The sequence below is a fragment of the Numida meleagris genome, chromosome 4, assembly GCF_002078875.1.
Source record: "Numida meleagris isolate 19003 breed g44 Domestic line chromosome 4, NumMel1.0, whole genome shotgun sequence".
NCBI lineage: Eukaryota > Metazoa > Chordata > Aves > Galliformes > Numididae > Numida > Numida meleagris.
The window spans coordinates 51993448-52006414 of record NC_034412.1 but is presented as its reverse complement, the minus strand read 5'-3'; the positions used below and the strand labels follow the sequence as shown (position 1 = coordinate 52006414).

At 43.1% G+C, this 12967-nt stretch overlaps 2 long non-coding RNA genes across 5 annotated transcripts in view; one reads left to right on the top strand and one right to left on the bottom strand.

The window, feature by feature from the left end:
* On the top strand, positions 1253-12880 carry LOC110398664. Of its 3 annotated transcripts, none has more exons than XR_002438537.1 (3): positions 1253-1368; positions 6322-6519; positions 6817-7677. It is a non-coding gene; the product is annotated as an uncharacterized LOC110398664 (long non-coding RNA). The 3 variants fall into 3 exon arrangements; XR_002438536.1 differs by lacking the exon at positions 6817-7677 and adding an exon at positions 7688-8067 and having other exon boundaries at positions 1255-1368; XR_002438535.1 differs by lacking the exon at positions 6817-7677 and adding an exon at positions 12592-12880 and having other exon boundaries at positions 1257-1368.
* The window catches only part of LOC110398663, a 72008-nt gene continuing 67286 nt past the window's right edge, over positions 8246-12967 (bottom strand). Inside the window, exon 6 of one of the 2 annotated variants that reach the window (XR_002438534.1) lies at positions 8246-10821. This is a non-coding gene — a long non-coding RNA (uncharacterized LOC110398663). The remainder of the gene's footprint in view (positions 10822-12967) is intronic. The other variant, XR_002438533.1, reaches the window with a different exon arrangement.

Here is a 12967-nt window from a genome sequence, read left to right as displayed (position 1 = left end):
TTTGTTTCTGCGCCAATGTTGTCCTTTAGCTGAAATAGCTCTCTTCTGTGTTGCAGCAGGCAGAAGATTTCATTTTCTCTGAAATCGGCAATATTTCGGACACATAAGAATTAGTCAGGGGTGATCTGCAACAGATCCAGAGGTTACACAAACACAGACAGACCTGGTGCACAGTACTATCATGACTGCCGGCACACGCTAGCAGATGCTGCCTTACAACTTGACTAAATCTGCCTTAAGTCTATTTCCTAAAATCCTCCAAGGAAACCTGAAATTCTGAGGGAAATTTTTAAATCCAATGTTAGTGGAATAATAAACTGTTTGTTCTAAAAAGTCCACTGCTTACGCTCAGTGGGAGTCCTTGGGAAAGGTCACCACCACTTGTAGCATACCACTGGAAGCCCCGCGCTTTAAACAACATAGTGCATTTAGATGTGACAGACATAAGCACTTTGTTCCATCGCCACCTGAACTGGGGTCAAATGACTTTCCTTGCAGCCTCCTACATGCTGGAAGGAAGAAGGACAGAGGCAGGATTTGCTGCAGCCTGCTCCTCTAACCTTGAGTCCCGCTCACTCCTTCATAGAGTCAGCATCTACCTCAACAAGCAGCGGTTGCTTCATATTTATTTTCTTTCTCCTTTCCTGAGATCTGTTGGAAGCTTTTGAGAAATGGCTGCCACATGATGTTTATCAATGCTTTTCTCTCCCTGGGTAGGAGAAAGTATGAGGAACATATTTCATGATGAAGTGGGTTTCTACTTAACAGGACAAAATGAAGGCCAACTCATAGATCAGCATAATATGTCAGAAGAGAAAAGAGTTCAATGTATTGTAAATGATATCCAGGTTAAAAAAACACAACGTTGGAAATGGAGATCCTGATTTAGGAAAGTACTCAACGATGTGCTTCAAACTAAGCACATACTTAAGTCCTGGTGAAGCAAAAGGATTTAATTGCTTTCTTCCATTAAAAAGATTACACAAAAGTATTTTAGTTAGCTACTTCCTTGGTGTTGCAACGATTGCTATGCACATAATGTTAACAGAGACAGTGTGGCAGGTTCTCCCCATTGTAAATTCAGAAATATCTAGGAAATATGTATGGAAATCCCCTGGAAATATCTAGCTAAAGAAAGCAACTTAGCAAATATTTCCAGTGATGCATTAACATCAGCATAATAGCAGATGGGTCTGTAGGCCCGCAATACACAAAAGACACGGGGCTGAAACCACAGAGTCTAGTTTGATTTTTGCCAGCTGATGTGATCCTGAGAGACGGAGAAGAACTTTGTGACTTCAGAAGTGAGCAAACACCGGTGTCATAGAAGAACTGCAGCCACTGAGCCACTGGGCTACGTCTTACAAGGTAAGGGTCGTTTTCACACAGGAAAAATTTGCCAGGAAGTTTCACACTGTGCATGGCATCTCTGTCCACCCATGCATTTGTTGGTGGGAGAGCAGAGCAGGCTCTGTCCTCCCAAGGAGCCTTCACAGAATCATTAAGGTTGGAAAAGACCTCTAAGATCATCTAGTCCAACCATCCACCTACCACCAATACTGCCCACTGACCATGTCGCTCAGCGCCACACCTCTACGGTTCTTGAACACCCCCAGGGATGGTGACTCCATCACCTCCCCTGGCAGCCTGTGCCAGCGCTTCACCACTCTTTCTGAGAAGTTTTTCCTAGCATCCAGCCTTTGCTACTGAATTCCAACTCCATCTTCCCTTAAAACTTTGAATCGCCTCCAAATCAACTTTGAAATCTTGATTGAAGAAATAGAAACCAAAAGCAAGAACAAAGCCCCACACCCACCATACCCAGGGGATGGGGCTTTATTTAACCACGTTCTAAATAAATGATGCAGCTGCTGGAGTGAAGGCTATTGGTGACACGTGCCAGCACAGGAGCTGGCTGAAGGCAAGGCAGGAGATGTACGTTCCTGCAGACACAGCTATACCAGCTCTGCAACCTCTCCCGCACTTACGGCTCATGCATTACATACCATGCATTTCCGTAAGGACAGGGAAGTGGATGCATCCCATCTAAATATAGGCATTAGCTGTGCAATTGCACAAGCAGATGGCCCCTGTGCTGGTCCAGCTACGTTCATTTCCGCTCCCATAAATAAAAACATGAGCAGAACAGCCCCACAGAAGTATTTACGGAATAATTTTCAATTGTTGACACCGCCGGGCTAAGCACTGAATGCTAAAGTTTATGATGTATAATGCCTCCGGCTACCACGGCCCCAATTTGGACAAACCTGCCATTAACACCCGCGTGGCAGTTATTTTACTGGGGGTGACAGATTGTGAGGTAGGGAGAGTAATTCAGACTATTACCCAGGTGAAGGCATGAAAGCTCAGTGATATATGAAGACCACTTAAATTCATTGTATCTTGTACATCACATCTTTGATAGATTATAGCTGTGGCATTAAAATGGAAATGGTTTCTCTGAGGCCTGACAGGGGCTGGGGTGACCCGTGACCTCCCTCTGAGGAATGTGACTGACCGAATTATCAGTTAAGAGAAAAATCTATGGGGAATAGACTCACAGTGATGGAGAATCCACCATGCATATATATATTTTTTAACTTTTGCTCTGATTGAAAGCTGCGCCGCTCAAAGCTCCCCCATCTCCTCCTTCCCCCCGCTCCCTCCCAGCCAATCCCAGGCTCCTCCGCTCCGATTTCAGATCGGCAGGGCCCCCGATATTGATTGAAAAATTGTTATTAGAGATAGTAGGTCTTCCTGCATGCTGCCTACTGATTTAATTTGGAAAACATTTAATTTTATGAAGCGGTAAATGATAGTGGCACGCTCTCTCGTGTTAGGGAGCAGCTGGCTCTTTAGCTGCTCGCCGTCACTACTCCCAGGTGTCCTCTTTGCAATCATGTGTTCCCTTCCCCTTTGCTTAACAAGTTATTTCAATTTCTAAACGAATGCTGAACAAGAGAAAGACAACATGCAAATTGAGATCCCAGCCGCCATTCACACATGAAAAAGTTCCCCTGGAATTCCCTCAACTCTGCCCGTCCCTCCCGCCCTCCCTCCGCATCTGTCAGGAAAAAACAGGGGCCTTGTTCTCATCAGATTGTTTTTACCAATGACCTGACACCACCATCTATAATTAATTACATCATTTACATTAGACTATTGACTAAACAAATACATAAATCATAGGCAGAGTCAATAGACGCAGACATATTTAATCATGTTCTAAATAATGATTACTGCTCCCATAATGCAATAATTATTTTCAGCAGCTGACTTGAATTAATCTTCTGTCAAAGTGCCATCTGAAAAAAGAAAGTAGACCGCGACGAAGATGAAGAAGGCAGCCCCGGTGAAGGAGAGACCGTCTCGCGCCGTGCTCGGCCTCTCCCTTTCTCCCCATGGGGCATGGAGGATGGTCAGCCCCACACCACACTGGGGTTTGGGATGGAGCCTCCACTCGGGCCAAAGGGGCCCAGTTTACATGCGCTGAACGCGGCCGAAAACCAGGCTGAAGTGACCCTGAACAGACACCGCTCTCCATGGAGGCTAATGCAATTAGGGTGAATTTAACTCTCATTTACTTAAAAGCATTTCAAAAGGCATTTCATTAATTTGCAAAGCACACATCTGGTCTATAGTGCCGGTCCGGCTGGCACGCTTTGACCGTGGCAGGATTTCAAAGGGCCTGCAAAGCGGGGCCGCGCTCCTCCCACAAAGCCAGCCTGGGGTGATGGCTCTACATGAGAGCAGCAAAGGATTTCTGGTTGGAATACTTGATGTTTCAGCAGTCACAGGAGCGCTTTCAGAGAGGGAGAAGAGATCTTTTAACAACTTTTCTTGACACAAAAGAAAATTGTGTGTCCATTATTGACTAGGCTAATAAGCGAGCCATTTTGATAACATACAGCTTGATAAAACCCCACTGCAGCTGAATGCCTACTTTAACAGCAACCCACTACAGCTGTCTCATAGTACTAACGTACAGGGACAGGAATTACTCTACACCAACGCTGGGCAATGATTGTGCAATTCTGGAAGTGAGAAACTCTCCCACCTCAGGCATTACCTTGCTTTTAACAGAAAGGAGGCAGCAAGCCTCTAAGCTGATCACAGCATCGTTTTTCTTCTGTTCTCTTGCATCATCAAGACACTACACCCAGCAAATTTGGTCCAACAAAGCATTCTTCATCTTCAGGAACAGAAGCAAAGAGCAGTAGTGAACACCAGGTTATTTGAGAAAAGGATAGGATTTCTGAAACAGTTCTCTAAATCCAAGTCTCCATCATTCTAACAAATAAACAAACAAGCCAACCAAAAATCAGGGAAACTTAAACCCTCAGCTTTTAATGTCTCAAGTAGGAGTTAATTAAATCACAGGCTACCCAATAATGATGTGGCTATATGTGTATGGCTGATTCTTTCCATCAGTACACAAGTAACGTGTTTGCTTTAACACCCCCAAATAAGCCTGAGGAGAGGTAATGAATGGCATTTGGATGGGTAGCTTAGTATTCATAGGACTTCACAACACTGCACTTCTGAATGCTTTTCTAAGATAGAAGAATCGGGCGGACTACACTGAAATATTCATGAAGGATAATGAAAAACAGCCATCAATGACAGTGTTATAGGTTGGTTAATATTGTATGATGAGTGTGTTATAACCATAAATAAACAAGAAGTATAAATGATAGTGAATATAAATAATCACTACAAATAATAAATAATAAAAATAGGCTTGAGAGGGAGAAGTGATCGAATCAGGACAAGCACCAACTACAGAATGGCTTTCCCTTCTACCCCTTGGTCTCAGAAAGCATTCAGAGCTGACACAGTTATTCTCCTCTCAAAAACAGAACAATGCAATGCGCTGTGCTTCTTTCTCTTTCAACATACATTAATAGCATTTCCACAATATGCTATTGTAATAAAAAATAACTATCTTGACCTTTTAGAGGGTACAAAATTTAAATGGGCAATGGGCACAAAGAGAAGAAATCAGAAGACCGTATTGCCAATAATGTTATTTTCTTCACTGGAAATAAAATGAAGGCATCTCAGCGAGCCATCTGTAATTGCTGCTTGCTTCAATCCAATCCTCAATCTCAGACTTTAACCCTTGGAAGAAAAAAAAAAAGGCTAATTTTACTGCTTTTAAAGGTAAAACAGTAAATGCCAAGAGAGGTGAGAGATCTTCAAAAGAAACGAATTAATAAAATGAAAGACAGAGATGCTCCTGCAGCCAAGAGCCTGAGCTGGATGGGGACATGAGAGGTGCCAATGCCCCTCTGGGTCAGCTACTCATCTTATGTGAGAGAAGGGGCAAGTTACTGAAAGCCTCACGTTTCTCATACAAACAGTAGAACAGCAGTACAAAATTCCTGATTCCTTCTTTTCTCTTTGCAAGTGTTAACGAGAAACAATTTAGCATCGACGAAGACAGCCAAACCCAGCAGAGTTGTTACATGTACCAGAAATGCTGGACCACAATGCTGAAATTGAGCTTCACAGCTGCACCTCTACGGCATCGACTGAACAACCTTCTCAGAAATAGCGCTCAGAAACAAATGTAATCCTTCAAAACTTTTTGGAGGTGCCCCTTTTTAAGCCGATGCCCACTAATGGCTGGACGCACTGAAAAGCTACCCGCAGGATACCCTGGAAAGTGGGAAAGCTGGAGTGATTGATGTGAAATCCTGCGCAGGTGCACACAGCTAGGAAAACACACAGTACATCAAGGATGTCACTTTTGCTTGCTGTTTCCACGATGCCCTCTGGATTTATCTTATCTAGGTGACCTTCTGTATCACACCCAAAGGCATACCTTAGTACACCATGACATTTGGGCCTTTGAACCCATTTGCTGCCTTGGCCATTCTTCTGCCCCTGTCCTGCTCCCACACACATTCACTGACTGTAGAGGGTTGCTGAGAGGCTGCGGTGCAGGTGGAGACTTTCTCAGGGAGATGCCTGGCCCAAAGCAGATGGTCAAAACCAATTCATCAGAGCACAACTGACCCTCCAGGAGAACCGCCCTGCCTGGGAGCCAGCACTTCAACCAGCCGCCTCACACCAAGTACTGTATGATAGTTATTAATTACCTTCGGAAGTACAGTTGTTAGACATGTTGTTAAAAGGACTGCCCACAGTATCTGGAGGTTTTTGGTTTTTTTTTCATAAGCAAATTCTTACTCATTTCTTTACAACCCTGCTCTGGGATGATGCTTTTAGGGACCACTTCTTGTTGATTTGTTTGGCTTTAGAACAACACACGTCACATTTAAATGACTCCTCTGCTAATCTTTGTTTTTTTCCAAGCTAGAAGAGCAGCCCTGACCAAGTTCTCGTTACTGAAGATAGTGGCCAAGAAGTGGAGAAGCATGCCAGGCTTCCTGGCAATTGAATGGGATGCTGGGGGAATGCTGGCCCACTGATGGAAACAGTGCACGGATATGAGCTCACAGCCTGTCTGAAAATCCTTAATAAAGAAATAAGGCTCTTGTACTGCAGGCAGAGGTAAGTAGCCAAGTGATACGGCTATTTATAAGCTTTTGTTAAGTCTGTCACTTTTAGCTACGTCTAAAGGCAACCTTTTAAAGTGATGTTTCAGGAACATAGTCAACAGCAAGGCGAGCTGGTCTTGGGCTTGATTAGATTTTGCTCCCTTTACCTTGATGAAACGATGCCTTATTAGCATTCCAAAATGAGTGCACGCTCTAAATGTAAGTGGATTTTAATACAATCTTTTTGAGGAAATGTCAAACTTCATTGGGTACATCTCCTCCCCGCCCTCCTTCTCCTCTGTAACTGCAGAGTTCAGCAAGGAACCGTGCCAAAATAATGAGCAAGGGACAGAGGGAATTTCGGAGTCAAGGTAAAAGATGAGAAATAAATTCTCCCAGCAGCGATGTTGCTGCGGATCTGCTGCCATCTGCTTCACTCAGAGCCCTCCCTTCGGTTTTGCACGGGTGCAGCCGACAAGACTTTGGCTTCACATAGTTCTCCTGACTACACCATTGTACATAAAACCACATACTGAATGCTACAGGCTTTGCTGGCACAAAGCGCTACCAACAGACCCAGCTGCTAATGCTGGCTGGAAACATGAGCCTAAGCATTGCTTTTTGTTTGCATGCCAGTTTATTTGGGATAGAGGAGTCCTGAGGAGATTAAAAGTGCCCTCGAAACTGCCACTGGAAGTTGAGGAAGCCTGGATTCAGGAAAAAAAAAAAAAAGAAACCAAACAGGCAAAACGTTATCTGCTTAAATTAAATTAAATATTAACATCCCGTGCTTTAGAGTTGCACCATGAACGTAATATGTGCACTGTTAATGAACCGCAATTTATTTACACCTCAAACAAAGAGTATCCTCACTGCCCTAAAGTAGTTAAATTGCCCTCTTCCTAGTGAAATTTATTGCCATTTAAACATGCCAAAAGGCCATTCTGCCGGTCATTACAATAATCTATCATTTCTGCAACTGCTGGTATCCTGTTCTGTGGTCAAATTCAATCTGAGAAGGGTCAACAGAATTTTTCCACCAAATGCTTCCCTCCTGCCTGTCATCAATTTACTTTTGTCAACAAAAAGGGCATTACTACCGAATGAAATAGAAGATCCCCTTAAGACCTCTGGCAAACAGCAAGAGCTTCTCTGACGTATCGCATCTTTTCTGCCCGCAGATGTGTGTGCGCTCTGACCAGAACTGCACTGAATGCATGAGCAGGAATTCTGTAGCATCTCAAAGCTCCTTGCACCCCAATAAGCACTCACATTTGCACGTACCATGAAGTTGCACAATATTTACAACTTATCTGTAAGAAAATACTTTTAAGAAAGGGAGGCAACACAAGGTATGCACTGCAATTAAACTCATGGTGATTAAACAGCGACACACACACACATACATCCTGGTTCAGGACACCAGTTTACCAGGGGAAGTCCAGCTCTGACCCGCCACTGAGGCTTTCCACTTTAAATGTCTCATGTCCCTCCCACAAGTGACTCACTGAAACCTGACTTCGCTGTAAGTGCTGGGCAACTCTTGATTAAATTGAGAGCGTGGCTCTATTTTGGCTAAGTATCAGTAACTCCAAGGGACTGGTCCAGTGCTGTATAATGAAAATAATAACACTAATAAAAAACACCATGGTGCCCTTCAATGATTTTTCATCTGCTAGTGTCAGGAACCACAAACCCAAATGAAATCACTGAAGTAACTGCTATCCATCAACATTCCTGCTGTGTAGCTGAGGGACGCCAGCACTGTATCTTTTTCCTCAGCCCAACTATTACACAATTATTAGGTATTGTTCATAGCCCGTACGTAAGCCTCACAACAAAGAGCTAACTACCTTTTCACTTACATGTACAACAGAGGGAGAAATGAAAGGCAAGGAAAGGCATGATCATGGAAGATGCACTGTTTGAAATTCACCAAGCTTCTAATTTCGATGATTCCTGCTTGCAGGAATAGCATATTGTCCTTGTTTTCCAGCAGTTGGTCCTGGCTAAGAGAATTAGACAATGGCTTATGTGCTGGATGGGGAGAGCATGCCATCCCTAACTGGTGGCCTCGGGAGAAGTCTGACAGCATTTCTTGGTGGAGGGAGGCAAGCAATGGCTGGATGCACTACTACTGGAATAAGGAAAAGCACAACTGAGAAATCAGACAGCAAAGAAACGGGAAATGAACACAGCCATGAAGCCCTCAAAGGGACAGAGTATCTGAAGTACTCCCTATCACACTGGCTCCAGGCAGTGCTGCTCAATGAGCAGTTTCAATACACAGTCTCATTTCAGAGACACTTGCGCGGTACTAGTGGTACTGCTGCATTTTTCCTTGGATCCAAATCCTTTTTGCTATTTTGATTTAATCACCATTTACCACAGATTTGATGGTTTCTTTGTACCACCTTGTCTCTCAGCTCTTTCTTGGGTGGAGAAGACACAGGTATCAACGTGGAGTGATCTTCACTGCTTTCTTCCCATCTTGGACCTCTGCAGCACCATCACCCAGGAGAATCCCTGTTCATGTTGGCCTCTTTCCAAATGAAAACAAAGTGCTGTTTCACAGAGCCATATGTTTTGATGAACTACTGTACAGATTCAAAGCAAGAGCCATTTTTTATGCCTCAGTGAATCAAGGAACAGAATTTCCAGGTAATAAAGATTATGGCTTCTCTTTCTCTTGTAGAGCAAAAAATAATCCCTGTCCTGCATCCTCTGTCTTCCATATCGTTTCTCTGGCCAAATGATAATGGATTTTGCTTCGAAAAGCTCTGACCGATGCAAGGTGTGGTACTTCCCAATGCCAAACAGTTTCTATATGCAACTTCTAGGAGGATTCAAGCACTCAACACCCAGACCAACCAACACGTGAGGGTTGGTAAGGGCAGGAAGCAGAAACAACACTATCAAGGCATTTTTTTTTCTAGTGAAGAACCATCTGAGCTTTGTCTACTTACTTTTCTTCTTCAGACTATTTTCCTGCCTGTAAAAACATGATGATCAGATGCTACATTTAAGGAGCGCTGGTTTGGATGGCTGTGAGGGTACTGCAGATTTGGAGAGCTAGGCTGTCTCATCACTTTGTTTTTGTATAGGAAGCCAGAGGTCTCGACAGGCACATTCAATGAAAACAACATCCACGCTTGGAGCCAAAAATTCACTCAAAGACTGTTGTTTGAGCTGTGAAGCAAAACCTCCTTTAAAAAGCCTCCAAAATAATCGTGTCGAAGTTGTATAAATGCTAACAATTTATTCCGAGAAAATGAAATCTGCTGAGGTGAGACTGAGAGGTGTTAAAACTTAATGAATATAAAAATATATAGCCTGGCTCACACAGAGCTGAGATTTCTTGAGTTGGCTATCATCCTCAGCACTCCCTCTTATCTGATTTTTAATCACTTGGAAACATCCGCACTATTTTTCCTTTGCTGGAAAAATGATGAAAGTTGTCCCCCAGTTTGAATATGATGCAGGTGATGAGGACACCTGTGTTAGCTTATAGCAATTATTTGTCTTTACTTATACGGAAGATTTGGCCAGCAAAAAAAACCCACAAATGAGACTGACGGGACGTGAGGTGCCCCTCAGTTTCTTTGAATGACCGACAGATATCCATTGTCTTTGCACTCAAACAACCTGCAGGTGGGCAGGGAAGACATGGTGAGCAGAATCTGATCTCCACCAAGCCCAAGGATCAACCACCATGTTATTTTCCACTCAAAGATGACAGAAACCAGGTGAGGCACAGATTCTCAAACCATCTCTGCCCAGGTGTTACCCTTCAAAGCATCAAGCAAAGCATATATTTGGAACTTTGGCAGAAAACGCTACAACCACCAGCATTTCACTGAGCAACATGCAGACCAAACATGCTGCCTGGTAGAACTGAGCCAGCATGTGAGGTTTCTCTGCCCACGTTGATGAGAAGACCAGGCCTACAGGACTTTCAGCTCATGCACCACGACTGGAGACCTTGCAGTTGCACCACATGCACCAGCTACCTCCTCACGTTATTGGCCACTGGAAATTTTGATACAGGTTAGATGGACAGAAACTCTTTTTACTACCAGAAGCCCCATTGCAAAAAGGCATTGTAAGACCATCATAATATCCTTTATCATATTAGAAACCTGCTACAGCTTTCCATATTTATATGGTGAAAGCATCCAGTACCACCTGCTTCTCCCAGGAATCATCCAGCAGCAGTGTTCCTCAGTCCTTCTCTGGTGTCCCTCACTCTGCCCACTCGCTGTCACAGAGCCTGCAGTGGTAGCAATAGGCTGCCGTTGCACATCAGTGGTTTACGCTGCAATTATAGGACAAATTTTGAAAGCTGGATTAACGTGAAAGACAGGAAATTAAATGATAAAAACTGAAGGTGAGCATCAAGAATTGCCTCGGTCATGCAGAAAGACCTCTTCCATGCTCATCCTTGCATCAGACATCAGGCACAAGATGAATTTGGAGGACTCATGAACCAGGAAAAATTCTCAATAAGAGTACTTCATCCAAGAAGCAATTTGCCTCATCAGTAATTTTTCAGTATTTCCTTTTGTCATTGCTGAAGGTGTTTGTGATCGAATATGAGTTTTGTTTTTCACACAGACCAGTTGTTATTTTGTGACTTACAAGTTAAGTGAGACTTAAGCGTATGCATCTGGCATCGCTAACTATAAAATGAATGGGAACCCTCAGAAGTCAATACTGAAACAGTACAGCATCAGAGCAGTAGGGAAAGAGGTTGTGTGAGAGGAAAAAGCTTACATAAACACCGTAATCATGTTCGTTGGCAACACTGTCCATAAAATCAAACAGCCAACGATGGTATTCTTCGAAACTCACTGGAATCAGTTGAAAACATCATTGTACATTCAAGGGTTCTGGATTGCAACTTATGTGAATGACTTATTTTTATAAATTCTGTGGTTAAACAGATATTGCATCATGTTTCATCCTCCCCTTCTCTTCCCTCCCAACTTTTTTCTTTTTTTATTATTTTGCGAGGAAGGAGAGTGCCAAACAGCATCTGCCAAACCAAGCACTACAGGATTGCTGTTTTGGACAGTTTCTCAGCTGGAGGAAGAGACCCAGCTGTAGGACTGGAGCTTCTTGCATATCAAGAGCAGCTAAGACAAGGATGGGAGACCTTGTCACAGTCACATGGACGGTGACAGGCTTTCAGTTTTAATTCATTGAGCATGTCCACTGTTGCCAGATGATACTGTCAATTGACAACAGTTATTTTATGAAAGGCTGACTGTTTGCCATAGTAATAAAAAAAAGAAAAATAAGGAAACAAGTCATGGCTTTGTCATAATTAAATTTAAAGAGGCAATAATTCTAGCTTTTAGCCAATGGGTTAAAAACCATGACTTAAGTTTCTCAGGTTAGTATCAAGTTGCTTGACTTGAAAAACTGGGTCAGACAAACCTACCATGTTTTGCAGTAAAATACTTGTGATTATTCATCTATGTTTAATAGTTTAAAAGCATCTAAAGAACCTGCTCTGGCACAACAACCGGGCAGGGCAAAACCCATTAAAAATCTCCTAGATCCAAGGTAATGACAAATCCTGTTACTCTTTAAGAAAAGCCCATGACTCATGTTCATTGTCACTGCTGTCTAGGCTGTGACAAACATCGAGCCTCAAGCAAGAAGGCACAAAACACTTTGTGTCATCAAAACATGAATCTGAGCTTTGCCTGACACTTCTCCAGCAAAGGACTGGTGCTGACAGCTTATGGGCACACAGAATTATTGCTTGCCTAATGTTGAATAACATAAGCCCTCACAAATCAAGTCTCACTTTCCAGGTACCCTAATAACTCACCATGTAGCGACGTCTCTTCCAATGACTGTACGCTGAGCTAAAGAAGCCAGCACCAGCGCTGGGAAGTGCTTGGCATAACAACACATCCAATAGCAATCATACTAAATGTTTATTTTGTCTCAAAGGCAGATACCCAGCAGTCGCTGAGATCCTGACTTGCAGCAATCCTTGCAAGCAAGCAGAAAACAGTTTGAAATGGTGTTTGGACAGCTGATCTCTGACAAACTATTATTTTCCTACTCATAGGCCAAAAATCTGAGATCTTCAGCACAGCTCTGCATGGCATGGTGCGTTGTTATGATGCAGAAGATACTATCTTCTGACTGAAATACCCCAAGGCTCTGAGGTCCTCTGATGCTGAAGATGCTCAGGACACAAGTTGCAAGCAGAAAGTCAGTGACCTTTGCCCTCCAGCCTGTGGGCATTTGCTGGGTTCAGCTTTTTGTTGGTGTGTTGTGAAAGCATGCACATCACATAAACTCAATGCATATCTTACTACAAACTCATTTTTATATATATAAACACTATATGTATATATACACATATATATATATATTCTGTGTCTTCCTCTGCCGTGAAGTTAGCTATGGAAACGTTTGTTCTGGGTGCAATTTTTCAAGTT